Here is a 26,000-nt window from a genome sequence, read left to right on the forward strand (position 1 = left end):
CACACATGTAAGAGGCCTACAGATTCTAGAATAATAAAATATGTACCCAGGCAGTAGTATGACATCTCAGAAACAGTACTAAACTGAAATTCTAAATACACATAAGTATATATGTTCTACGTTTAATATGTCCATATAAATATAAAATATGTACTGTCATTCTAGTTTTTACTCTGTCACGAGTTAGCTCTGTGTCCTTAAGTATATCATTTACTATTTCTGAGCAGTAGTATGTATTCTAAAAAGTTATCTTCATAATCCTCCCTCAGCTTTACAGTTATTTTTATATTATATTATTATTTTATAGTATGTTAATGTAATTTATTTATTTAAAAAGGAATCTACATGAAGCCAGAAAAATATAAAAACGCTCATTATTTTGTGGAGCTATACTGACATCCTTTGGTAAGGTTTTGGTTGATTCCAATTTAATGTCGAGATAAATAAATAGAGCGATGAACATTTAGATGGTTAAGTAAACAGAACCACCCAAATGTATTATCTACCCTCCTCCCCCCACGTTCGGGCACGACACTCAAGTTTCTGAGAAAAAAAGTTAAAAAGAAGAAGAAGAAAGGAGACGATGTCCAGCCCCAAATCTAAATATTTTAATAGCATTAATTACATATTTACATCATGAATAAAATATTCTATCTGTAAAATCAAAAGGCAAAGCAGGTAAGATTAAGCAGAAAAGACTAGCTCACGAACATCCCCAAACGACGAGTAAGGTATGTTCTCCTATGACCATAAGCGATTAAAAAATAAGGTATTTGAAGAACCAAGGAAAAGAAAGTTCACTGAAAGCAAAAATAAATAATAATTTAAACCGCAACCAAAATCACTCCGGTAACGATTCAGATCTGGTTGCAATTTGACTTGGCACTCGCTTCATGGATTTCGGCGATCTGGAGTTAAGGATGGTGCAGGGATATATATGTCAGATGAAGAAGAAGTATCTATTAAAAAAGAATTGCGAGAAGTAGTCCCGTTCTTGAGATTGTATTACGGACACAGCCAGATTAGATCGGGCTGATTACTTTAGCCTTGAAACAGAGAGTCTTTCTGCCCTGCGGGGGAGGGGACGCCTTTCATCCGAAGCCCTCCTCTCGGATGCGCCCTCCCCTCGCATTCACTTGCAAATCGCTGTGTGCGAGCAAAAGCCAGCACTTCCCAGTCTCTAACCTTCCCATGGCGAGTGCTGCAGCTCTATCAGCAGAACCTTTCTCTCCGAGTGAGGAAGGGTTTTTCCCCCCTCCTTCCTTTTCTTTTCTTTTTTTTCCCCCCTTAATCAGAAGCACTGAATGAAAGCCAATCAGAGAGAACTCGCCCTCCGGTTTCTTCGGTTCCCTGCCGTCCAGAGTTAAAAGTGATGCTGAGAGAAAGCTTGAGTTAGATTGAAGTAGAATCAGTGATAGGAAATAACAGCCGAAAACAAACAAAAAGGGGATATAGTGACAATTTCTCCAGGGTTATTTTGGCTGGAACCAACTTCCGTTATCCAGAAGCTGATTAAAAAAAAGGTAGGAAGATTTCATCTCTCTCTCTCTCTTTTTTTTCTAACTCCCTTAAGGTCTCTTATTTTCTCTCCCTGGGGGAAAATGTTTGTTTTTAAGTTGTATTCAGCAGTTATTTTCAAATAATTATCTTTAATATGTAAAAAAATTACTAAGCATAAAACTATATATTGTATTCTAGAAACCACTGCTTTGAATAGCTGAAGAGGTAATGTGAAACTGGATAAATTATATATTTATGCTCAACAGTGGGTCATGTTGTTAGAGTTTGTGAATTCATTCACTCTGATCAAATGCTAAAAATATATTATGGGCGGTAATTTGTTATTCTCATGCTTGTTCATCTTAATGTTAAAAATCCCTTGAAGAGAAGATTGTTGCTTTGAACTCTATCATTGAACATTACTTTGCATTCCATATGAATGGATCCCCTCTGCACTTATTTATAGTCATAGTTCATTGTAGGTTCAATATAAAGAGAAATGACAGGCAGAAGACAGATTCCTTGAACCTGTCAATGGTCACTAAGCATCTACATAAATAAGAAAGATTGGCATTTATCAGAAATAGAATAGGCATAATTCCTAGATTCGCATTTTGTGTCTGAGTCAGAAGTATGAGAGAGGAAAGATGAAGAGGGGAGATGAAATGCATGTAGTCAGCAGTTGCAGCATTTATTGTCTCTGCTGCAATAAAATCCATATTTTATGTGGTGTTAAATTAATGCAGCACATTGCAAGACTAAATGCATGTCCCCAACAAGTAACTATTGATAGCACTGTAAGTATGGGCAAAAGCAGTAGTCTGAAAGTGTTTTCCTGTCAATGCAATAAAAACCTACCATCTCCTTATCATTAAAAAGAGGAGTCTACAGGTGCAAAGACAAACATCAATTTTAAATTGACCTCTCGTCTTTTGCTTCCAAAAAACAGATCTATTTCCTGTAATTGTGGTTCTTTATTCCAGTAAAATCTTTTATTATTTGAAACTGCACATGTCTTACTCTCAGCTGTTCGGAGATGCATGTTTTCTTTTCTTTTTTTTTCTTGTTGTTGTTGTTTTCTTGAAGGATTTCTATTAAAAATAGTCTGTCCCTCAGCTGCTGACAACTGGTAAACCTCAATGTATATGTTAGTAGACTTTCTCCCTCCGCAGCATCTTCCTCTGGGTCCTCCTTTAAAATGTAACTACAAGAGCTTCTCTGTGGTGAATAACACTTGGCAAGAGTGTGCTCATTTTTTAGGTCTGGTATGGTGAGGATTTTTAATTAGTAGAACTTTCATGAAAACATTATGTCACTGACAAGAGCTCTAGATTCATTTTTAAAGTGATGAAGAAAATAGGAAGAGGGCTGTATCATAGAGAAAGAGGTAAATGACAAGTTGTATAGCTAATCTTCTTGCCCTTCTCCCTACAGCATAATAAAGGTGGCACGTTTGTATTCAATGTGTAATGCATAAGGAAATAGTGATTTATTGGAAGTGGGGGTGGGCTGTGGAGCAAAGGCATTGGAGTATGTTCCGATCTAAGCAGAGTGTGTTTGTGGCTTAGGAACATAACAAATACAGATTCATTCTGATCATGAAAACATAAAGAAATGCTTCTTTCATTTGCTTTCACTTAAAAAAATTTTTATGTGTTTTTAAAGTATGAGTCAATGTCTGCTTTCATTAAATCAGATACTTTGGTTTCAAATACTTGCTGCTAACAAATTGACTTCCCTAGTGAATGCGTTTGTCTTTTCTGACTCCAATCAAAGAATAGAATTCCATACACTTAGATGCCTGAAAGGAGGTGGGGGGGGGAGAGAGAGAAATCCCAGGGACTTATGAAAGGAGCACATAATCTGTATGACATCCACATATGCATGTATATGTGTGAGGTCAGTGGTCAGATTGCTTGATTCCTGATTAATACTTCAGGTGATAGACCTAAATGTTTATAAAACCTAGCTGTTTATCGATAAGAATGGTACTATACAGGCATCAAATTTAGTATTATGCTGTTATATTTTCACCTACACTAAGATTTTCTAAAAGGAAAAAAAAAGATAGAAAATTGACTTTGTATCTAGAGAGATATACATACTGGCAAAATATTAAGAAACTTAGTGTATTGGAAAGAGGCTTTTTTTGCTTGAAAGAGAGTGTTTGAGACTGAAAAGGTTAATTCCAGCTGTGTGAACTCTGTTCAGAGTCTATAATGCATTTTTTGATCTTCATTTAATAATACATGTAAACAAATGACGGAGGCAAAGTGTGTGTTATCTGGGGGATTCTGGACATATGACTTATTTCATATGTTTCTTAACCTACTTTGCAGCAAGTGATAAGCCAGTGCTCCTGGAATATGTCATTTTTATACCAAATCATTCCGCTAGGCTGCAGCACAGGAACAGCCTTCGCCCTAATGATGCTGAATCAGCAGCAAAGTGAACCATATTTTAAGTGTTATTATAGGTAATAGCGTTGCATAGTAAGCAATTAATACAAAGCAGGGCTGTAAAACCAACTACCTCTAGTCTAGCCCTTGGGTTTCGAAAGCATTGTCCATAATTATTCTTTTTTCTGCTTTGCAAATTACATTCTAATACTGTTGCCACATTAAGAAGTACTCATAAAATACTGAAACAACAAAGTATTAAGTAGAGAAATATACAACTGATTTATGCCAATCATAAGTTATTGTACGCAGCTATTTGGTCTCCAGGTTCCAGGTTCTGTTTTTGAAAACTCCACTTTTGATTAACCCAAAATCGTATCTGGAATAGGGCTTCAAAAAAGTGACTTCACTCACCATATTATGTTTAACAGTCGTGTCTGAAACAGGCTGAAGTTAAAACCCAAGTAGAAAAAAGGTGCCCTTATTCTAGTTAGGCTTATACTGAGCAATGGTGGTCTCAATTAGGCCTTGTATTAAGTGTGTGGTCCCTATTATGAATATTTTGGAAAAAAATCTGAGTCCAAAGAATAGCTTATGAATTTACAATTGAGAAATGCAAGTTAGCATAAAAATGATTTTCCTTTTCTTCACAAAGTGAGTTCATGAAGAAAATTTTATTTTTTCATAATTACAGTAACTATAATAGGCAGATAGAAAAGCCCTGAATTTAAACATATTAAAGTCTGCCTTCCCCCCCCCCTCTAATTAAAGCATTTGAATTATGTCTACAGAATAGTGGTATAACAGCCCATACTTTTACATCTAATAATATTCAACACTCAAAATTACAGATATTTTTATCACACATCTGATTGAAAAAATTTCAATCAACAAGGAGCGTCTGTTTTCTAAGATAACGGTATCAGCTCGGGGTCACCTCTTTCCTCTTCTATTCTTATCCTACAGCAGCTTCACCTCACTTGATGTTTCAGTATGAGACCTCGAGCCTTTTTATAATCCGATTGTGCTGTCTTTCGTAAGGGTATCTAAAACCAATGAGGCCATTTTTGCCTTTGCCATACCTTCTTTGTCCAAGTAACTCAAGAGGCAAACATTGTAAGAAAATCACATCTATCACATTAAAAGATATATATTTCTGGGAATGCATTATTTTAATGTCATATTAGCATTGATTGGTTAAAATTATGTTTCAGCATAACTTTTGCTTAACTCTTTATCATCAGTGCAACTTCTCACAAAAAAAAAGTAACTTGATTTTTTTTTTTTTTTAGAGAATAAAGGTGCTTTGTTTTCACCAAAGTCTTTTTACTTTTATCCTATGTCTCTCTTGCCATACATGTGATTTTCCCTATATCAGTAAGAGATATTTGTTAAATATCACCATACTGGTGATGGATTTAAAGAAAGGGAAAGCTGAAAATTGAATAAGAATGAGTAAAATAGCATTACATTTTATGATATAAAGTGCAACATTCCTTGAGAATAATGACTGTGGGAGGCTGAAGTGCCTTCATATAGCAGTCCCTTATAATAGAGGGAATATATCCTTAGAGAGTTTGTCAGTAGCAGTATAAGCACTTCATCAAACCATGTGATCTCAGTGTTAAGCACCCCCTGCTTTTGTTGTTTTAGGAAGCAGCCTTGATACTACATACCCTAAATGATGCAGAAATATAGTTTAACAACACTTTCAGTTTCAGGACAGGATTAAGCAATAGGCTATCTGGGATAATATAACAACATTGCTTCACAACAGGAAATTCAGTATTAAAGGATGTGTCAAAGCATTTCAGAGCCCTACTGATTTCTCTTTTCCATTCTCGCCCCCATCACCTCCTTCTCCCTCTCCCATTTCTTCTCCCTTCCTGCCTTCTCCTCTTTTTCAATTTAGGACAATTACAAACATCTTTGAATGAGTTTTCTCTTGAGCTTTTTTTTTTTTTTATATTATCCTATTGGAAATACAATTTCTGTAAATCTTGTGATTTTTATGGTCAGTATTCTATCATCTGCCACATTATACATTGGATTTATTATATTATCCTTTGCATTATACCATAAACTATATGACAGTTCAGTTGACTAGAGCGTGTCCTTTCAAATGAAAGCAATTTTTATAAACATTATAACACCTAGGCGTTTAAGGAATTGAAATTGGCACCAATGTAGTTTACTGCAATAGCAAGCAAAGTATGGGAATTCAACATTTATTAATGAAATGACTTCTCTAATGTATCAGAATGTGGAATGCATAGGCATGAGTTATTATACTTAGTGCATCAGTTATTGATTGGGAATCTTTGTTGATTTACTGGAACAGAGGATATTGAAACAGTTTGAAAGAGACTTGATTTTAGACATAAATTAAACATCAGTTGCATTCATTAGATATGTTGGTTCTTCTTTGTTGCAAAATAAAGATATTACCAGGGTGTAATGTAAAAATGTAAGCTGATTTAAAAATAAGCAAATGTCTATTCTAGATATTGTAAAGAATTGTCATTGTTCCTACTTCTTTCCAGTTGAAAGTCTGGGAAACAAAAACCATAAAAATAATCGTTTTTCCTGGTAGCTCGGCTGGTAAAGAATCAGCCTGCAGTTCAGGAGACCCTGGTTCGGTTTCTGGGTCGGGAAGATCTGCTGGAGAAGGGATAGGCGACCCATTCCAGTATTCTTGGGCTTCCCTGGGCTCAGCTGGTAAAGAATCTGCCTGTAATGCGGGAGACCTGGATTTGATCCCTGGCTTGGGAAGATACCCTGGAGAAGAGAATGGCTACCCACTTCAGTATTGTAGCCTGGAGAATTCCATGGACCAGCCCATGGGATTGCAAAGAGTTGGACACAACTGAGTGACTGATCAAATTAAGCAGATCATGTAGGTGATTTAAATAATCAGTAAACCGAATAAAGTAAGTGTTTTGACTTGGGTTATTCTAGTAATTCTCTGCTATGTTCACATGGTATTTATAAACACAAGAATTGAAGTCGAATTTTGGCATAGTTATTTGAGTAGATCAAAGGCTATCAATGTATTTGCCTAGGCTATTGAGTGCATTTTTGCATAATGCTAGTATAAGTTTAAAAAATGTGACTGATTCTCCTCTTTTTTGTGACTCATCTCCTAATAAAATCAGGTTAAGTCAACTCCATTTGATACCCATTTTAACTTCTGGGATTTTTAAAAGGAAATGTAAAGAATGTTTCCATAACTCTTGCATCAGACTTCAAATTTAGATGAAGTACCATAGTGTTTCTTGATAATTTGACGTCTTAGCACCAAGTTGAAATTAATAGCCTCATATATAGATTGACTTGAAAGCATTTGAACTATCTAAGGGCCTTTAATGATTTTGTGTATACCATGTAAATCTAACTGTGCTGCTCGGTGGCATTTGACTCTTTACGGCCCCATGGACTGTAGCCCACCAGGCTCCTTTGTCCATGGATTTTCCAGGCAAGAATACTGGAGTGGGTTGCCATTTCCTTCTCCAAATCTGAGTGTATAGTATATTAATTAATTATTTCTTAAAATTATTTAAATATAATTTAATATAAATATTTAAATATAAAAATATTTTTAAAAATAGACCAGAGATTAAGATTTATGACCTCAAACTTGCTGGTTTCAATCTAATACTAATAAAATAAAGACTATGAATTGCATATTCTTTTCATACTAACAGTGAAATTTATTTGCTTTAGCAGTGACACAAAGAAAAGGTCCCATTGGGATAAAATCAGGTGTATATCAACTTATTTCATCAAATTGAGTACACAGTGACTATCAGCCTAGTCAAATATAATATTTTGTTTTACTTCTTTCTGAAGCATTCTAAATTGGAGGTGATTCCTGTTCTGTAGCCTAGGTACCAGAGTGACTTTTTAAGGTGTAGTCTCAGAGAGTGAAAACCAGAAAGGTACACATTTATTCTGTCTGCATCTAGCTTCCTAAATTTGAATAAAATCCTTTCCCAGTGAATAAGTACCTATGGAAAGTCTTTATTGCTTTATCCACTCCCTTCAACAAGGCTTCAGTTAGTCTTTTGGAGATTTGTTGAAAATTGAATGCCAGCTCCAGGCAAATAATACTTATAAGTACCCTTTTCTATTTCCTTTTTTTTTTTTTTCCTTTTATTTATTTTTTCCTGATTGAGTGAAGAATGGAGATTTTCTATAGAATTTCTATATTTTAACCTACCTACCAAGTTTTTGGATAGATGCATTTTAAAGAGAGCTATGTTTTTCTAAGATTCTCTTCTGCCTTTTAAAATATGCTCTAATTTTTCAGTATTTACTAACTAGATAGTTCTACATCAGATACAAGTATTCACTTTTAATACTAAAAAAATTACTGGGGCAACGAAATGTCCCTAATATCTAAGTTAAGAAACATGATTTCTTGGCTAGACTTAGAGTTGGATTGTCCTTCATAATTGAGTATCTGAACAAAGTAGGTAAAAAAACATGTTTTCTTTTTTAAGACAAAGCTATGCCAGAGAAGGCAATGGCACCCCACTCCAGTACTCTTGCCTGGAAAATCCCATGGATGGAGGAGCCTGGTAGGCTGCAGTTCATGGGGTCACTAAGAGTTGGGCACAACTGAGTGACTTCACTTTCACTTTTCACTTTCATGCATTGGAGAAGGAAATGGCAACCCACTCCAGTGTTCTTGCCTGGAGAATCCCAGGGACGGGGGAGCCTGGTGAGCTGCTGTCTATGGGGTCACACAGAGTTGGACACGAATGAAGTGACTTAGCAGCAGCAGCAGGTCAGTGTTAGGTATATGACCTCTCCTGGACATCCAGTCTAGTGGAGATGTGAAGTTAGAGAAATGGCAACCACAACCTTGACCTCAGAGCAAAGACATTTATTCACCATTTTATAGGTAAAGTGTGAATCCAACCAGTTTCTAGGCAGATTCAAGATGAAAAAAGTGTTAATGATAAAAGCCTTATTTCCTCTAGAAGCAAACTGAAGCACACATATAAACCACTGCCCCCCAAAAAAATTCTTAAGAGAAATGTTCTATTGTTAATAGTGTTAACAAACTAAATTATTATGATGAAAAATTCATGATCATTAATTTAACTGTGTTTTGATTTTAAACTATCATATATACTTAAAATATGACTGTCTTGTACATGTATACCATTTTTATTTTGCCTTTTACTCAGTAAATTTAAATGATCTCCTGGGTATCTAAACAATCTTTTTCTTAGCTTCTAAGTAACTGTATTCATTTTGGGGAAAGTTCTATCAGCCAATCCCTTAGTGCCACACCCAGAGGCTCAATCTAATATAAATTTTGTGCCTGAGGAAAAGAGGTTTTAATGTGAGATGTTCACAATAAATATCATATAATTTATAATAGAAATCAGTAGTTATGTTCTCAATGTGTCAATTACCGTGGAAAAGTGGTAAATTAGCAGAATGTCATTGGGCAGTTACCTATTCCTCCACCTAACACAGATTCTTTAATTTTTATTTTCTTTAATGCAAACTACCTAATAAACTTCTCAGTATCTTATTTAATTATTTCATTTTTCTGTTCACTATTCTTTAAGTGCCTACCATTAGCCAGACTGTGCCAGCAGCCAGAGATATAAGATTGAAGAGAGAGAAAGACAAAACAAAACCTTTTTTGCATTGAGGTGGGTTGTGCTGATGGTTCAGATGGTAAAGACTCCATCTGTAATGCTAGGATACCTGAGTTTGATCCCTGGGTAGGGAAGATCCCCTGGAGGAGGGCATCTCAATCCACTCCAGTATTCTTACCTGGAGAATCCCAGGGACAGAGGAGCCTCTCAGGGTACAATCCATGGGGTCGCAAAGAGTCAGACATGACCAAGTGACTGACACTTTCACTTTCATTGAATAATTACTCACATTATTTGGTATTATATTCTAGATTTGATTAATACAAGAATGATGAGTATCAGTTACTTTTCAGATGATAATATGAGGCTCTAATCTCATTTACTTTTTTAAGCCATATTGTTGTATTCAAGACCACATGACATCATTCAGGAAACTATCAAAATGAGTAAGTAGATTAGTCCAAGATACATTTTTGAGGTTTGACAGAAAACAGCAAAATTCTGTAAAGCAATTATCCTTCAATAAAAAATAAATTAATTAAAAAAAAAAGATTCATTTTTGTGTAACCTCAGGTTCAGTCTGTGGAGGCCTGAGGGTGGGTTCTGAGTTGGAGCTTCAGTTAGGGGCAGTCATGGTAGTTGGTGATCCATGTTTGAGCTTTATGTGTACAATAGCCAATTGTCGTCTTGCAGCAAGGCCTCAAATTTGAGACTAACATTCCAATCCTAAACAAGAAGCCCAAATGAAAAGCCAGCATATCTGAAAACTGGATAAATCCTCAAATTATATTGCTAAAAATTCTTAGGAACAAAAGTTTCCACACCCCCACAAGTAATTAAAATATTCACTACATAGAAGCCACTGAGTTTCAAAGTTGGTCACTCTGTCAAAAAGTTTGTTCCATATTATATCATTTAATAGAGAGATAACACAATCATAATGCTATATGCCAGAAGCACTGAGATTGCTTTTCTTAATAAATATAGTAACTCTTACCTAAATATACTCACAAAAACTTTTGATGGATAAAAACATGAAAGGTGGCACCCAACTGGGTTCAAACCCTGTGTCACTTACCCTGTATTTAATATTCCTGGTAGTTTTTCAGCTGTAAAGTGGAGTTAATAATTGAACTTCTGTGATAGTACAGTTGCCATGATGGTAAGAAACAATAACTCTAAAGTACTAACAATTCCTGTCACATAATAGGTGTTCTAGTGCTATGTATTATTATTACCTATTATTCTATTGGCATTGTTATGACTTATCTGTAAATTTATGTGACCTATGCTTTTTCATTGAGTATGTTGTATTTTAACCATAGCATGTGATGCAACTTGTATTTAACATGTATCATGTAATGATAATTTTGTGTTTATGTTCAGGTGAAAGCTACATAACATTTTAAGTCTGATTTCATCACTAATTCTACCGCCAATATCATAGATTTCTTCTTCCAGATTTTTTGTTTGTTTATGAAATGGGAGTTTGAACCATATGATTTCCAAGGACACAGTTTATCTATTGTTCCAACTGGAAAGGGCTAATACAATCTATTGTGAAACTGGAAAGGACTCAATATATTACTGTTAAAATGCTGTCATTCCCTAATGATTGTGAAAGTGTCAAGAGAATGTAACCTGAAAACTTCAGCTCCTACATTCTCAGAATCACATTCAGTTAACTGTGTGAACTAGGGAATTAATGGATACAAGTTTTGAAAATGATGTGAAGGACCTAAAAAGGGGACAGAGGAGGGAGAAAACATTAGAAAGATGGACACTAAGTGTTGTGAGTTCCATAAGCCACATAAACTCACTCAGGTGAAACATGAACCGTTTCTGAATATACTGCAGTAATGATTCCTTTCACAGATTCTCCTTCTTGAGGTCAGAGTAATGAAAATTAGAACGAGAATGATGAACAGAGTCAGTGCATTGCAGAAATAATCCCATTAAAGTTTTGATACCTATAAATCTCAAGAATAGTTCTGCAGTCTGTATTACAAGCTGAAAGGTCAGTGGGTCAGAAAGACTATATTACAAGCTGAAAGACTAGGTTCAAGAAACCTTGTGATAGAGACAGCATCTGCTGCAAAATGTGAAAATTTTAACAGATTTTACTTATATAATTCATTTTTTTAAATTCTTCACATTTAAGGATATATGAGAATCAATTAAAAATAACTTTTTTAGGCCTTTTTGTGATTCTATTTAATATGGCTATTAAAAAGTCTCTGGAATTACATAAAGAAATCAGGATATTAAGATTAAAAAATATACACCTCTGTGAGTCCATAAGCTCCTCTCTCTTTAAAAGTTCATTTTAAAAATCAAGGATTACGTCACATTTTTTATTTTTCAGTTTTATTTATAATTCAAGATCAATTATGTTTAATTTAGAAATTAACATATTTAAAGAATAAACTTAGCACTTTAATCCACCCACATGTAGAGGTTAGGTGAGTCATAATAGAGACTACTAAACCTAGCCAACAAATACAGTTTTGTGAACAAAGATAATTCTCATTTTTTATCTTAGCTATATATTTAAATTTATTACATATTTGTTTACTACTTAATCAAAGACACAGTTTCCATATCATCTTCTTTAATGCTGTGGTCACTTAATTGTTTTGTCATGGCTTCACTGTAATATTTGACTAAATGATTTAACTTTATGGCTGGTTAATTAGAATGGCTATATTTTAATTTAGCGATTCTAATTAATCAGCCATAAAGTTAAATCATTTAGTCAAAATAAGTCAAAATATATAATAAGATATATTTTATTTTACTTGATTTTCTAAAGACATGCACATTAGACCCAAGGGCTAAACATTAGGCATTGTTTTCCTTTAGTTGTAAAATTCTTTATGCAAGAGAAAAAGTTTATTAATTTGCATATGTATTTCTTTTTACTTATTTGGGAATCAAGTGAGAATAAAGAAGTGCAAAACTGTAGCAGAAATTAATTTTAAAACCTAAGAAATAAAATGTCGTACATGTATATAGACTAAATCGTTTCCTTTCAAAATCCATCAAATTCTTCAAGGTTTTCAGCCATTTAATGTGTTTTGAAAGACTGCATTTGAAAATAATGTAAATTCTACCTAAAAACTTAGTCAAAATGTTGAAATGAGTTTATATTTCTGAAGTATTGACCCATTTTTAGGGTAAATTGCTGCTTATTATTTCTGGTAAAATTCTGTTTGCCTTACAAGAGGTAAAACATACTTAGGTGTTTGGAGCCACCTTGTGGCTGTCTCATAGTATATTAGAGAACGTTCCCTCTCCAGATTCTCTCCAACTGAAGGTTGCACTTGGGAGCATTGAAATCAACATTGTGAACTTATATTACGGGCTTTACAATAGCATTACAAATGGTTCTTGTTTAGGCTGATGCAACTTCATATTTACATGTCTACATGAATTACAAAAATATTGTTTTTCAGAAGTCTAACAAAAATATTTTAACCAACCCTTTTGAGGCAATATATAATTTTTAAACTAAAATATATTTTTACTGTGCAGCTGCAAGTCGACTCTAATGACTCCTTACACATTTCACATTCTCAAAGCAAAATTCCATCCAGCATCCTTTGGTTTCCAACACAAAGAAACCAGGGGCTATGTTACTGTGATTTTTGCATTTTGTAAAACTTAAATATAAATATTCAGCCTGCATGAGAAGCATGGGACTGCTGCCAATAACCCCTGGTCGTTGAATGTGTTTTTCAGGAGGCTCACTGGAAATTCAGAGGGGCAAATTGTTTGCTCTCCTTTTACATAAATATTAGGATAATTTATAATTTGTATAGTGCAATGTAGATATTCACCAAATATATCTTTTCTAGGTATTTTGTAACCTAACACAGGAGAGCAAGGCCCATGGTTACTGCTTGTCTTATAATTTTACAAGGAAGTGCCTGAATTTAGAAATAAAACAATACTATTATTTGCTTGAAATTCAGAATAGTCACTTTTAGAGTTTTAAATCCAGAGCTTTCATTGATTTATTACATGGTCTTACTCTTCACTATGTAATTTATTATCTGAGGACAAAAATTAAAAAAAAAATTGATCACCCATAGCAGTAGATGAGCATAAGTTCTCTAATTTATTGCTAAGTCTATAGCTTAGACTTAGCTTATAGTTTCTCCCTCTCTCCCTCCCTCTCTCTTTCCATGTATCTCTCTTTCTAGACATACTTGGTTACCATCATAAACTATTACCGTTCATCATCATCATCATCATCAAAACCTCGGTGAGACTTCAGTTCCAAGACTGGACAGCAAAGAGTCTAGTCACATTTACAGGCTCCAGTGTGAACAGCTCCTAAATTGCCTCTCTTTGGGGGCACTGGGATGATTAACTGATTAACTTTAAATGGATGGAGATTAATGGAAACTGAAGACAAATTGATAAAACAGCAAAAATCTTGTGAATATTATCTGTATGTTCTGCATTAAAGCCATGAGTTGTCCATCTTTATGAAGGAAATCATTTTCTCTATTTTTAACATGCTAGACTGCCTCTTAATGTAAAACAAGTGGTCAGAGCATATCATTTCTCATGCACAGCCCAACAGTCTGACTGAAAGCAAAGATTACTTTGCTTCCCATTAACCCACATTCCCTCTGTCAACAAATGTGCTTCTACTCTAAGAGAAGAGATATTGCTGTTGATTTGCTTTATTCTCAAAAGACTGATAGGGTTTTCATTCAATGCAATGGTTCACACTGTGTAATTTAAAAATATTAACATATAAAGTATATATTTCAATTCAAAAGGGAAACAGAAATTGAAATTGATGTATTTAAGAGATTAAAAATGTTTGAAGTTTAGAAGAATTCTTGTGATGATGTCATATTCATTCACATTTGATTTCTAGATTGGGAAGATCCCCTGGAGGAAGAAATGGCAACTCCTTCCAGTATTCTTGCCTGTAAAATCTCATGGACAGAGGAGCCTGGTTGACTACAGTCCATGGGGTCTCAAAGAGTCAGACATGACTTAGCAACTGAGCACAGTTATTGCTATGGCAAAGTCTTTTTTCCAAAATGAATAGTAAATGAACAATCATAGATATCAAAAGAAACATATAGAACTCTTTCCTCTATTGAGTAAGAACCAAGAATTAATCCAAGACACTTTAGCCACATTTCTAAATTCCTTCTCAATTTTAGTCTAAAACATAGCATATCTATTTACCCAAGATAATTTAGCCTCAAGTGATAAGGGAGATTTCTGTAATTAACCATCATCCTGAGATGATTTTTAAACCTCTTAAAATTTTCTTCACTGTCCTAGAGCTAAAAATTCATTGTCAATGATCTTGTCTCCTCCACGCCCAGTATACTTACTTGACAAATCTATTTAATTCTAACCGTATAACAAATATAAAATTGGTATTTTTAAAATTTCAATTCAATACTACAGGAGAGGTTTAAATTACATCTTTCCTTCACAATTCAACCATATTTTAGATTTCTTAATACATATTCCAGGGTTTGCTAAGAACTTTGAGAAACAGTTGTAAATCATACGATCCCTTCCTCAATGAGATGAAAATACTGTAGGAAAGAGCAACATTTAAAGGTTAATATGTTGTAAATTACTTCCTTGGTGGCTCAATTGTAAAAATTCACCTGCAATGCAGGAGACACAGGAGAGACAGATTCAATACTTCGGTCAGGAAGATCTTCTGGAAGAGAAAATGGCAACCCACTCCAGTATTCTTGCCTGGAGAATTCCATGGACGGAGGAGCCTGGTAGACTGTAAATTAGTGTTTTGCTTGTAGGATGGGTGAAATTTTTATGGGGATGTAGACAGGGGAACATGGAAATTTAATCCTAGGGGAGGCTTGAAAGGTGAAATTATGTAATTGCTTATTAAGAGATGAAATTAATGAAACAAGAAACATAACTTTCTGCATATCCAAAGACCTCTTAACCATTCTTCTCTTTTTTCCCTCTGAAAGTCAAAGTATCAGTTGTTCAGTTGTGTCCAACTCTTTCCAAACCCATGGACTGTAGCCCACAAGGCTCCTCTGTCCATGGAATTTTCCAGGCAAGAATACTGGAGTGGGTAGCCATTCCCAGTTCCAGGGATCTTCCTAAAATATATTTTTCTTAATTTATTTTTCATATAATTGTTAATTCAATAATACTTATCAGTTTTCCATTGTGGAGAAGGAAGCATGTTTACAACCAAGATGTGATGGAAAATAAGTCATATTCAGACTTTTTGTCTTCTTTCTTCTTCTCTACAGGAGAGACAATCAAAACGGAAGCTACAGTATAGCCTGGTACTGGCAAGGAACAGTGTCAGCACAGGGCACTATGACATTAAAGACGTGGGCATATGCCATTGTCTGAGTGCAAGAAAGGGCTCTTTCAGGGAGGAGATTAAAGCTAAGCCCTTAGAACTGTGACATTCTGTGTATGTGATCACTAGCTCAAAAATTCTTCTGCACAAGTTCATTTTGAAAGATATTGTTACCTAGTGGTAAATTCTCACTCCAGAGTTGGGCAGATGTACGTATTCTGTCCTACTTGAGAATCTTGGCCAAGATATTTAATCTAGCTAAGCCTCAGTTTCCTTGCCTGAAGGATGGGATCAACTGGCTACTTCTTAAACCTGCTGAAAGTATTAAATGTAACTATACTCATGAAGCACTTAGTAGAATTAACAAAGAAAACAAAAGACAACCTATGGAATGAGAGAAACTGTTTGCAAATGATGTGACTGTCAAGGGATTAATCTCTAAAATATACAAAAGCTCATACAACTCAGTATCAAAACAACAATAACCAAAAAAGGAATTAAAAAAAAGGAAAATAAAAAAGGACAGAAGGTCTAAATAGACATTTCTTCAAAGAAGACATATAGATTGCCAAAAGGCACAAGAAAAGATGCTCAACATACTACTTATTAGAAGAATGGCCATATATATATTTAAATTTTTGCTGAATGATTTGAATGTGCACACCAGAAAATTAATTGCAACTAGAAATTGTTATACTGTTTTTTATGTCTGAATCCATACACTAATTCTAAAATCAATTTTTAAAAAGAAGTTTTCATAAATACATTTATAGTATATTCTGGTGCATTAAAGGGGACATTACTCATTTTGAAATATGCAGATTCTTATTTCATTCCTTTTGACTCGTTTTATAGTCACTTATTGGAGAAGGAAATGGCAACCCATTCCAGTATTCTTGCCTAGAGAATCCTGTGGCCAGAGGAGCCTGGTGGGCTGCTGTCCATAGGGTCATGTGGAGTCGGACACGACTGAAGTGACTTAGCATGCATGCATGCATTGGAGAAGGAAATGACAACCCACTCCAGTGTTCTTGCCTGGAGAATCCCAGGGACGGAGGAGCCTGGTGGGCTGCCGTCTCTGGGGTCGCACAGAGTTGGACGCGAGTGAGGCGACTTAGCAGCAGTAGCAGCATAGTCACATATTGGTTTAAGCACATATATACAGCGTTTTATGTTGTACACTGAAATGAATATAATAGACTAAGTAAAAAGCATTGTTATTGATAAACAAAATAGCACACTCTGTGAAATCTAAGCATTAAAATGACTCTAAACCAGTCAGTGTTAGGATTCATTAGTATAAGTCAGAAAGCCGAAGTAATGGGGGAGAGGAAATTGTTACTTGACCTTGGCTTGGAAGATGTATAGAGTGTGTGTAAAGGGCAGGCATTATAGAACTTATGCCTCTATGAGCAACGGCAGGAACAAACACGGGGGTATGGTTGGTCACTGAAGAACCAAAGTGGGTCTATGCTAAAGAACTATATTTGTGAAGAAACTTATAATTGGGTTAAGGAGTTTACATATGATTTAAAAGTTCATTAAAACACCCTTTTTAAAGCTCATTTAAAAAGATATTCTTTTACCGTTAGCTCAACCAAAAAACTGTTGTCTCCCCAAGGAAAGCCAACCTGAGAATGCCAGTATAATTGTGCTAATAATACCATATCTGATTCTGCCCATTCTCCATCCCTTACAATAGTGCTCAGTTGCTCAATCTTGTCTGACTCTTTGCAACACCATAGACTGTAGCCTGCCAGGCCCCTCTGTCCATGGAATTTTCTAGGCAAGAATACTGGAGTGGGTTACCATTTCCTCCTCCAGGGGATCTTCCCAACCCAAGAATCATACTCACATCTCCTGAATTGGCAGACAGATTCTTTACCACTGAATTAATATTCTCATATGTGCTCTCAAATACATATACGCTGTGAGTTATCATTTGATGTCTGCTATTGTCCTCCACTTCGTATATAGTTCCTCAAGGTTGATTACTCTCTAACATTTTCTCCTACTGATAAAAATGTGATTTTCTCTGATCTATGCTTGCTCATAATATTCTGATGTCTAAAGCTGATGGTCACGCTAATGAATTAGCGTCTTTGATGTATCAGATAGTTTTGTTTAATTCTCCTTTAATATAAGCTTATTTGTGTGATGGGATTATTTATATCAAACTCCATATTGTTTTGCTTTATTTCCTGAGGAAACTTGTTCTTAGTCTCATAACTAGTTATTGGCAAAATACGAAATAGAACTTTGTTATCATTACAAGGTTATGAGAATAATCAAATATTTCCTTACTTCAGAATGAAAGCTCAGACAATATTAATGTCATAACCTTACCTTCCTTTTTTTTATAATTAACTGAGATAACATATGCAATACAGTGTTATATGGTATACAGTATGTACTCTTAATATAATAATTAAAGCTATCATTGTGATTTCACTATAATAATTATTTGTAAGAGATGTTATGTTATTACAGAGTTTTAAAGCAAATGATTAAATATTGATAATACCCATAATATAGATAACTGTCATTTATTGAGAACTTAATAAATGCTCTACACTGTACAGAATGGTTTACATCTATTATTTCTTTAAATTGCATGATAAAGGAAACAGGTAATCTTATAATCTCCATTTTATAAATGAGAGAACTGAGGTACAGAAAGTTTATATAACTTTCACAAATTACAAAGCTAGTGAGAGACCCAGAGTGCAGACTCTGAAAATATGGTTCCTGCTCTTCTATTCTTCACCTCTACCCCATATTTATGTAAGTCATGTGTGCATTCCTTTAAGGAGATGTATCATCTTTATTTCTACTCCTATTTTACTTTTTATAAAATTTCTATTTATTAATAACTTAATTTTATTACTTCAAAAATATGTTTTTCAATAAGATAAGGTGGCCCTCAGTTGTGTCCAAATATTTACCCCAGTTCAATTCCTGGGTTGGAAAGATCTGCTGGAGAAGGGATAGGCTACCCACTCCAGTATTCTTGGGCTTCCCTGGTGGCTCAGCAGGTAAAGAATCTGCCTGCAATGCGGGAGACCTGGGTTTGATCCCTGAGTTGAGAAGATCCTCTGGAGAAGGGAAAGGCTACCTACTCCAGTATTTTGGCCTGGAGAATTCCACCAACTATATAGTCCATAGCGTTGCAAACAGTCGGACACAATTAAGAAACTTTCACTTCACTTCACTTCACTTCAAGGTGGCACTAGTGGTAAAGAAGTTGCCTGCCAATACAGAAGACATAAGAGGTGCAGTAGATGTGGGTATGATCCCTGGGTTGGGAAGATCCCCTGCAGAAGGGAATGGCATCCCACTCCACTACTCTTGCCTGGAGAATCCCATTAACAGTTAGAGCCTGGCAGGTAGCAAAGAGTGGGACACAATTGAAGTGATTTAGCATGCACACGGCCTAAAAATAAGTAGGGTTTAGGATGTAAAATATTGATACAGCAAATGTGCTGTATTTTAAGCACTGTTCTAATAACGTGTGCAATTCAGTTGTCAAAATATGTGGATGATAAAAACTTGCCTTTTAGGTAGGAAAAAGTTCACTAAAACAACTTAATTACTTAAAATAGCCATACCTTGCAATGTAGCCATAGATTTCTTAGTGGATTTTTACAACATTCTCTTAGCATTATTTAGTAGTTTTTTTTAAATGCTCCCTCTTGGAGAAATAAGGCATATAATGATGTTTTTTAATTACAAAAGGTACTTTTTCAAGTAAAACTAGGAAATAGTCACAGCAGTTGCTTCTGTGAAGAGAGGTAAAGGATTCATATGTTGATAGAGAACCATTTTCATTGTATACACATAATTTCATTAGAAAATACTATCGTAAAAGTGGAGTAATTTTGGACAAAAATTAATTTTAAAAAAGCTTGTCACTTATCATGAATTGTATTGAGTATATGAAAAATGAAAGATTTTTTACAAAAAAAAACAAACTCTAAAAATTGTTTTTATAGCATAAATTAATCTATTAATTGTCTCTATATAAAGCAAAATAAAACAATGAAAAATTAACAAGCGCTTGTATATGCAGATACTAGTCACTGAGTTTTAGTAACTGAATAGAATAGTTATGATAAAAGCATTCAGTAATATTTATTATTCACATGGCTTAATCATAAGATTTTATGTATTTATTTTAAATAACTTTGATAAAATCATGTTAAAGTTGTGACATGAACCAGTTTTTCTCAAACCTGATTCAGGCTATATGAATTTGAAAGCTGTGAGATTTCGTATGATAATTGAATATAGTTCATATAATAATATATTTAAGGTGAATTTCTTATAAGCTATCTTATAAGAAATACTTATGTTATTTCAGTATCCAGTTTTCTGTTTGATCATTGTTGCTTTCATATCATTTTTAAGCTTCTAAAAAAAAGCAGGTAGAAATATTTTGTATCTTATAGACTTTTGCCAAATGGACTTCAAACAATACTGCAATGAATTATATGAAATTTATTTGAAAATTTTGCCACCTAAAGAAAACTGAACCAAGAGGTTACTTCCCTATATGTGTATTAATCTCTAAAGAATTTTTGTTTTAATTTTGGTGCCATATCCACTTATCAAGCACTTAGTTTTGGTGAACCAAAAGTATTTTTTACCTAAAAATAATATTAATGTGAATGCTATTAGTTTTGAGAGTTTTGATTACAGTTATTTATTTTTTATGTTGTATTATAGACACAAATATTTATAATTTTATGAAAAATGTGTATAAGCTCTTATGCTTAGTTTATACATGTTCCAGTATTATTATTCTACAAATCATCACATCAGTGAAGCAGCAAGTATCCTGATACAAGAACAAGATTCAACATAAATGCCCTTGATAAATTTGAGGTGATCTTTCAAACTTGGAAAATGTTTCCATTAAAAAATTACTGAGATAAAGTAATACATAATGAAGGGATTTTATTCTGCATATGAAATTTAACATTTAAGAATGTGATGGAATGCATGGTATAAAAGAACCTGATAGATTCCTAACCGCAAGAGACTAAGATGCTTCAAAACAAACCTCTCTGTGTACCAAAATCTAGAATGTCTCTTTGGTTGAGATAGCCTTTAGTACATTTTCATGTCTGTGAAATTTGTGAATATATATATATATATATATATATATATATGAAAGTGAAACTAAAAGTGAAGACACTCAGTCGTGTCCAACTCTTTGCGACCCCATAGACTGTAGCCTACCAGGCTCCTCCGCCCATGGGATTTTCCAGGCAAGAGTACTGGAGTGGGTTGCCATGTCCTTCTCCAGAGGATCTTCCCGACCCAGGGATTGAACCTGGGCCTCCCGCATTGTAGGCAGACGCTTTATCGTCTGAGCCACCAGGGAAGCATATGTGTGTGTGTATATATATATATATATATATATATATATATATATATATATATGTGTGTGTGTGTGTGTGTGTGTGTACACATACACACATCACATGTTCATAATGCTCATTTGGAAATTTTACCTTGGCTGCAGAAAATTAATTTCTTCAACAGCCATTGAGTCCTTGTTATGTGTAGAACACGTTGCCCATCAACTCTTGCTATTTAGCCCATGTTACTGAGACACTGGTTCTTTAATTTCAGGGTGAAAATGTTCAAGCTCAATCACTTCAAATATAACTATGGAACAAGGATAGCCCTGTACTGTGGCAAAGATAAAAGCCATATTAATGGCATATTGGGCCACTTCCCTTGAATAGTCTAGAATTGATTTATTGTATGTTTTTTATCTAAAGCTTTTATGAGCCTATTATATTCTCAGCCTGTGTTACTTCCATGAGCACTCCACCTAATAAATAAAGTAGTATGGCACTTTCCATTATTTGTCCTAAATTTATCTCTTTTAAACTTCAAAGAGTGCCTTCAGACTTAGTATAACTGAAGTATGTAGAGAGCTTGGCATTCACACTATCCACCTTCTTCATGATTTAATAGATGTCAGAGTTTTCAGATTGAAGATTCTAATTGTTGCAGTCTTCCTATACAGAGTGGTTCCATTTTTTAAATGATAGTTCAATTGTCTTTCTATGAGCATTTTCTAGTTTCTTTGTATTTCTTTAAAGTAATGCAGTCAGCATTATGTGAGAATATTCAAGCAAGTGGTTCACAGAAGCTCATAATAGAAGGAGTAAACCTTTCAGATTATGTGTCCTAATTCTGCCCTTTTCATCAATCAAGGACTCTTTAACACTTATCTTAATAACTCTTGAGTTTATTTTGCTTTCAACAAAAAATAAGCATTTAGAAGAGATGACTTCTAAGTCCCTTTCCAAATCTGAAATCTCAGAAATGAAATTACAAAATTATTATTTATTAAAAAGAAGAAATAACTTTTGGATGTAGATAATACAACAAAGAATACAATGAACTGATTTAGACTTTGCCTTCCTGTAGTGGATAATGTGGAAATACTAACACAATTCCGTATACTGACATAAGAACTTCATACCTCAGTTATCACCATGGTGGTGGTGTTATTTAGTCGCCAAGTTGTGTCCGACTCTTAAGTGAAAGAGGAGAATGGAAAAGTTGACTTAAAGCTCAACATTCAGCAAACTAAGATCATGGCATCCAGTCCCATCACTTCATGGCAAATTGATGGGTAAACAGTGGAGACAGTGGCAGACTTTATTTTTTTGGGTTCCAAAATCACTACAGATGGTGACTGCAGCTGTGAAATTAAAAGACATTTACTCCTTGGGAGAAAAGTTATGACCAACCTAGACAGCATGTTAAAAAGCAGAGACACTACTTTGCCAACAAAGGTCTGGCTAGTCAAGGCTATGGTTTTTCCAGTAGTCATGTATGGATGTGAGAGTTGGACTATAAAGAAAGCTGAGTGCTGAGGAATTGATGCTTTTGAACTGTGGTGTTGGAGAAGACTCTTGAGAGTCCCTTGGACTGCAAGGAGATCCAACCAGTCCATCATAAAGGAGATCCAACCAGTCCATCATAAAGGAGATCAGTCCTGGGTGTTCATTGGAAGGACTGATGTTGAAGCTCAAACTCCAATATTTTGGCCACCTGATGTAAAGAGCTGACTCATTTGAAAAGACCCTGATGCTGGGAAAGATTGAAGGCAGAAGGAGAAGGGGACGACAGAGGAAGAGATGGTTGGATGGCATCACTGACTCAATGGACATGAATTAGGGTGGACTCCTGGAGTTGGTGATGAACAGGAAGGCCTGGCATGCTGTAGTCCATGGGGTTGCAAAGAGTCAGACGTGACTGAGAGACTGAACTGAACTGAACTGTGTCCGACTCGTTTGTGACCCCATAGACTGTAGCCCGCCAGGCTCTTCTGTCTATGGGATTTCCTAGACAAGAATACTGGAGTGGGTTGCTATCTCCTTCTCCAGGGAATATTCTCAACCCTGGGATCGAACCCATATCTCCTGCATTGGCAGGCAGATTCTTTACCACTGAGCCACCAGGGAAGCCCAGTTACTATCATAACTCGTCCTTAATGTGTCACCTCATCATAGCTGTCTTTAAATGCCTCTGACAATTTATGTTTTTCTTCCCCATTGCTTATGTTGTTTTCTCACTATTTGATTAATAATCTTAGCAATATTTGATATTTTTATTGATCCATTTAAATATTGATTGAAACACTGGGAAAAAATCCATATATAAAATAAAATCTATAATTTTATGGACTTCACATTCCAAAATGGGATTCAGACTATCAAAACCTGAATAACAAAAATATTTAATATAGCTGATTATAATAAATTCTGTGGAAGAAACAATGCAGAGAAGCTGGTATTATTTGATCAAAACTGATTTATTTCTTACAATAGGATGCTGCTTCTTTATGACTGGGTTTCTGTCTCTTACTATACCTTGGAGCACCTAGTGAGTTCTTTAAAAAAAAAATGGTTGCTGTATGATTATCTCTCTACATCCTGTTTTTTTCCTTCTAGTTGCTCCTGTACTTTGATAGTGAAGAAATCTTACAGAAATGTATTTCTGAGAAAAAAAAAAAAAACGAAAGAGGACTTTCATTCTCACTAGATAAGGTACAATTCAGAAAATGCAAACAAAAAAATAGTTTTGAGTGATATATTTTTCATTTTCATCACTGATATAGTTGACAGTTGGGTGAAGGGGAAAAAAAAAAGACATGAGCCGTGAGACAAATCTCTAAAAACACATATGCGGCTATTTAAAAGTACAGCTCGCCCTGCAATTGCATTTGGAATTCAGCATTGCCTTCTGCTTGCTTTGTTGTTGATAGCTTTCCTTTTCTGCAAGGTAAGAGATACTCTGACCAGAGGGTTGTTTGCTCTTATAAATATTTTTGTTCACATGATGCTTAAACGTTGTTGAAAAGCTCCTGTCAGACCTGTAAATCTCTCTGTTTGGGATTTTCTGATTCTCTGTTGCTAACTTTGCATCATTTTCCATTCATGTAGCTCTGAGGAGATTGAAAAGAGAGCATTTCTCTGATTGTTTAAATTATTTCTGATTTGAAAGAAATATCTTACTAGAAGCATGCTCAACGATGGTTCTCTTTCACAATTTGTTATGCAATTTACATGTTTTGAACTGTCACTGCACATTTGTTCTGTTGTATATTGTTATTACCTTTGCTCCTCATTGCATGGCATATTTTATATGCAATCATCAGACACTTTCATGCTCAAGTGGTCGTTAGCTCTGTGCTCTCCAGCTGTTCAAAACTGTTAAATAAAACTAGTCCCCCTGTCAGGAGTGTGTGTGACTGCCTTCGCTGCGTCTTTAGGAACCACTGGCTAGGAGCTGGCTGGGAGTGAACACATGCTGCCCGGAGCCAGTCGCTCCATTTCTCAGTCCTGTACCTGCTTCCTGTGTGACACAAAAGAAAGGTGAAATAATACTCACTTCTGGCAGAGGCATATCATTTTCTTTCTTTCTTCTTTTCCACACACTTGACATTATAAGCACTGCACACTTTGAAGCTATTTCTCATTTTTTTATGTCCTCAAACGCACCAGAGCTAAGATCAAATAGGCAAGTCACTTAACTTTATTTGGCTCAGAATGCTCTTTTTGAACTCAAAGAATTGAACTGGATGATTTCTGTTTTGTTTTGTTTTTTTTTTTTCTGAGTTCTACAAGATGAAATGATTGGAAGCAAATATTTTATTTGAAAAATATGAAAGTAAAATATAAACCTGACACTAGAGGGATTTGTTTTCCCCAACTACCTGTTTGTTTGTTTTGTCATTAAAATACAGGAAGCAGTGTTTGATGTCTCATGAATATTGAGAGACGCCATACTCTCAGTTCCAATAAATGCCTCTTCCATCCTAAAATTTAAAGACCTGGGAACCTGAAGAAGAGTTATACAGAGTCTGTGTCCAAAAGTTGATGTTGCCAAATTTAAAGTTCATCATGATTATCACTGTCAAACTGGCAAAGATTGGGAATGGTAATCCATTCTCTAATCAGAAACTAGAGTTATTTGCCTAAAGCACATTTCTGATTCTGCACATTCTCATCCATCCTAATGTATTCCAAATTTTGCACCTGTCTAGAACACATCCTTTGGTATCAACAGAGATAATGAATCTGATGTAGCTTATCTAGGAGAATGTTCCTTCTTTCTTCATACTCCTATCCACTCCCTCCTGGCAAATTCTCACAGCCCTCTTATGATGAGGATCTTTTTTAACCCACTATTGTGCACTCTTTCCAACAACTTTCAGAAGCAGAATAAATTTGGTCATCAGTCATTCACCAAACCCCTGGAGGAGGGTATGGCAACCCTCAGGCTCAAGAATGTATGTAAGGCTAATCTTTACCTTTGAAACAGAATTAGGAGTCTTTGTGACTAATTTATTGGATCCCTCTATGCTGTAGTTGGGGCTTCCCTGGTGACTCAGACTGTAAAATATCTGCCTGCAGTGCAGGAGATCGGGGTTCAGTCCCTGAGTCAGGAAGATCCCCTGGAGAAGGGAATGGCCCTCCAGTATTCTTGCTTGGAGAAGAATGAACAGAGGAGTGGTGGGCTTCAGTCCATAGCATCACGAAGTGTTGAGCATGACTGAAGCAACTGAGCATGCATACACACATTCACCAAATCAAGTGAAATGTTTTGTCAAAGGTCAGCTGT

General features: G+C 35.1%; 1 protein-coding gene across 2 annotated transcripts in view; it reads left to right on the forward strand.

The window, feature by feature from the left end:
• Positions 1-1,117: 1,117 nt before the first annotated feature.
• The window catches only part of CDH10 (cadherin 10), a 186,571-nt gene continuing 161,688 nt past the window's right edge, over positions 1,118-26,000 (forward strand). The window contains exon 1 of one of the 2 annotated variants that reach the window (XM_024981381.2): positions 1,118-1,523. The gene's annotated coding sequence lies outside the window, so the exon portion shown is untranslated. The remainder of the gene's footprint in view (positions 1,524-26,000) is intronic. The other variant, NM_001076266.2, reaches the window with a different exon arrangement.

This window comes from Bos taurus, chromosome 20, assembly GCF_002263795.3.
Source record: "Bos taurus isolate L1 Dominette 01449 registration number 42190680 breed Hereford chromosome 20, ARS-UCD2.0, whole genome shotgun sequence".
Lineage (NCBI taxonomy): Eukaryota > Metazoa > Chordata > Mammalia > Artiodactyla > Bovidae > Bos > Bos taurus.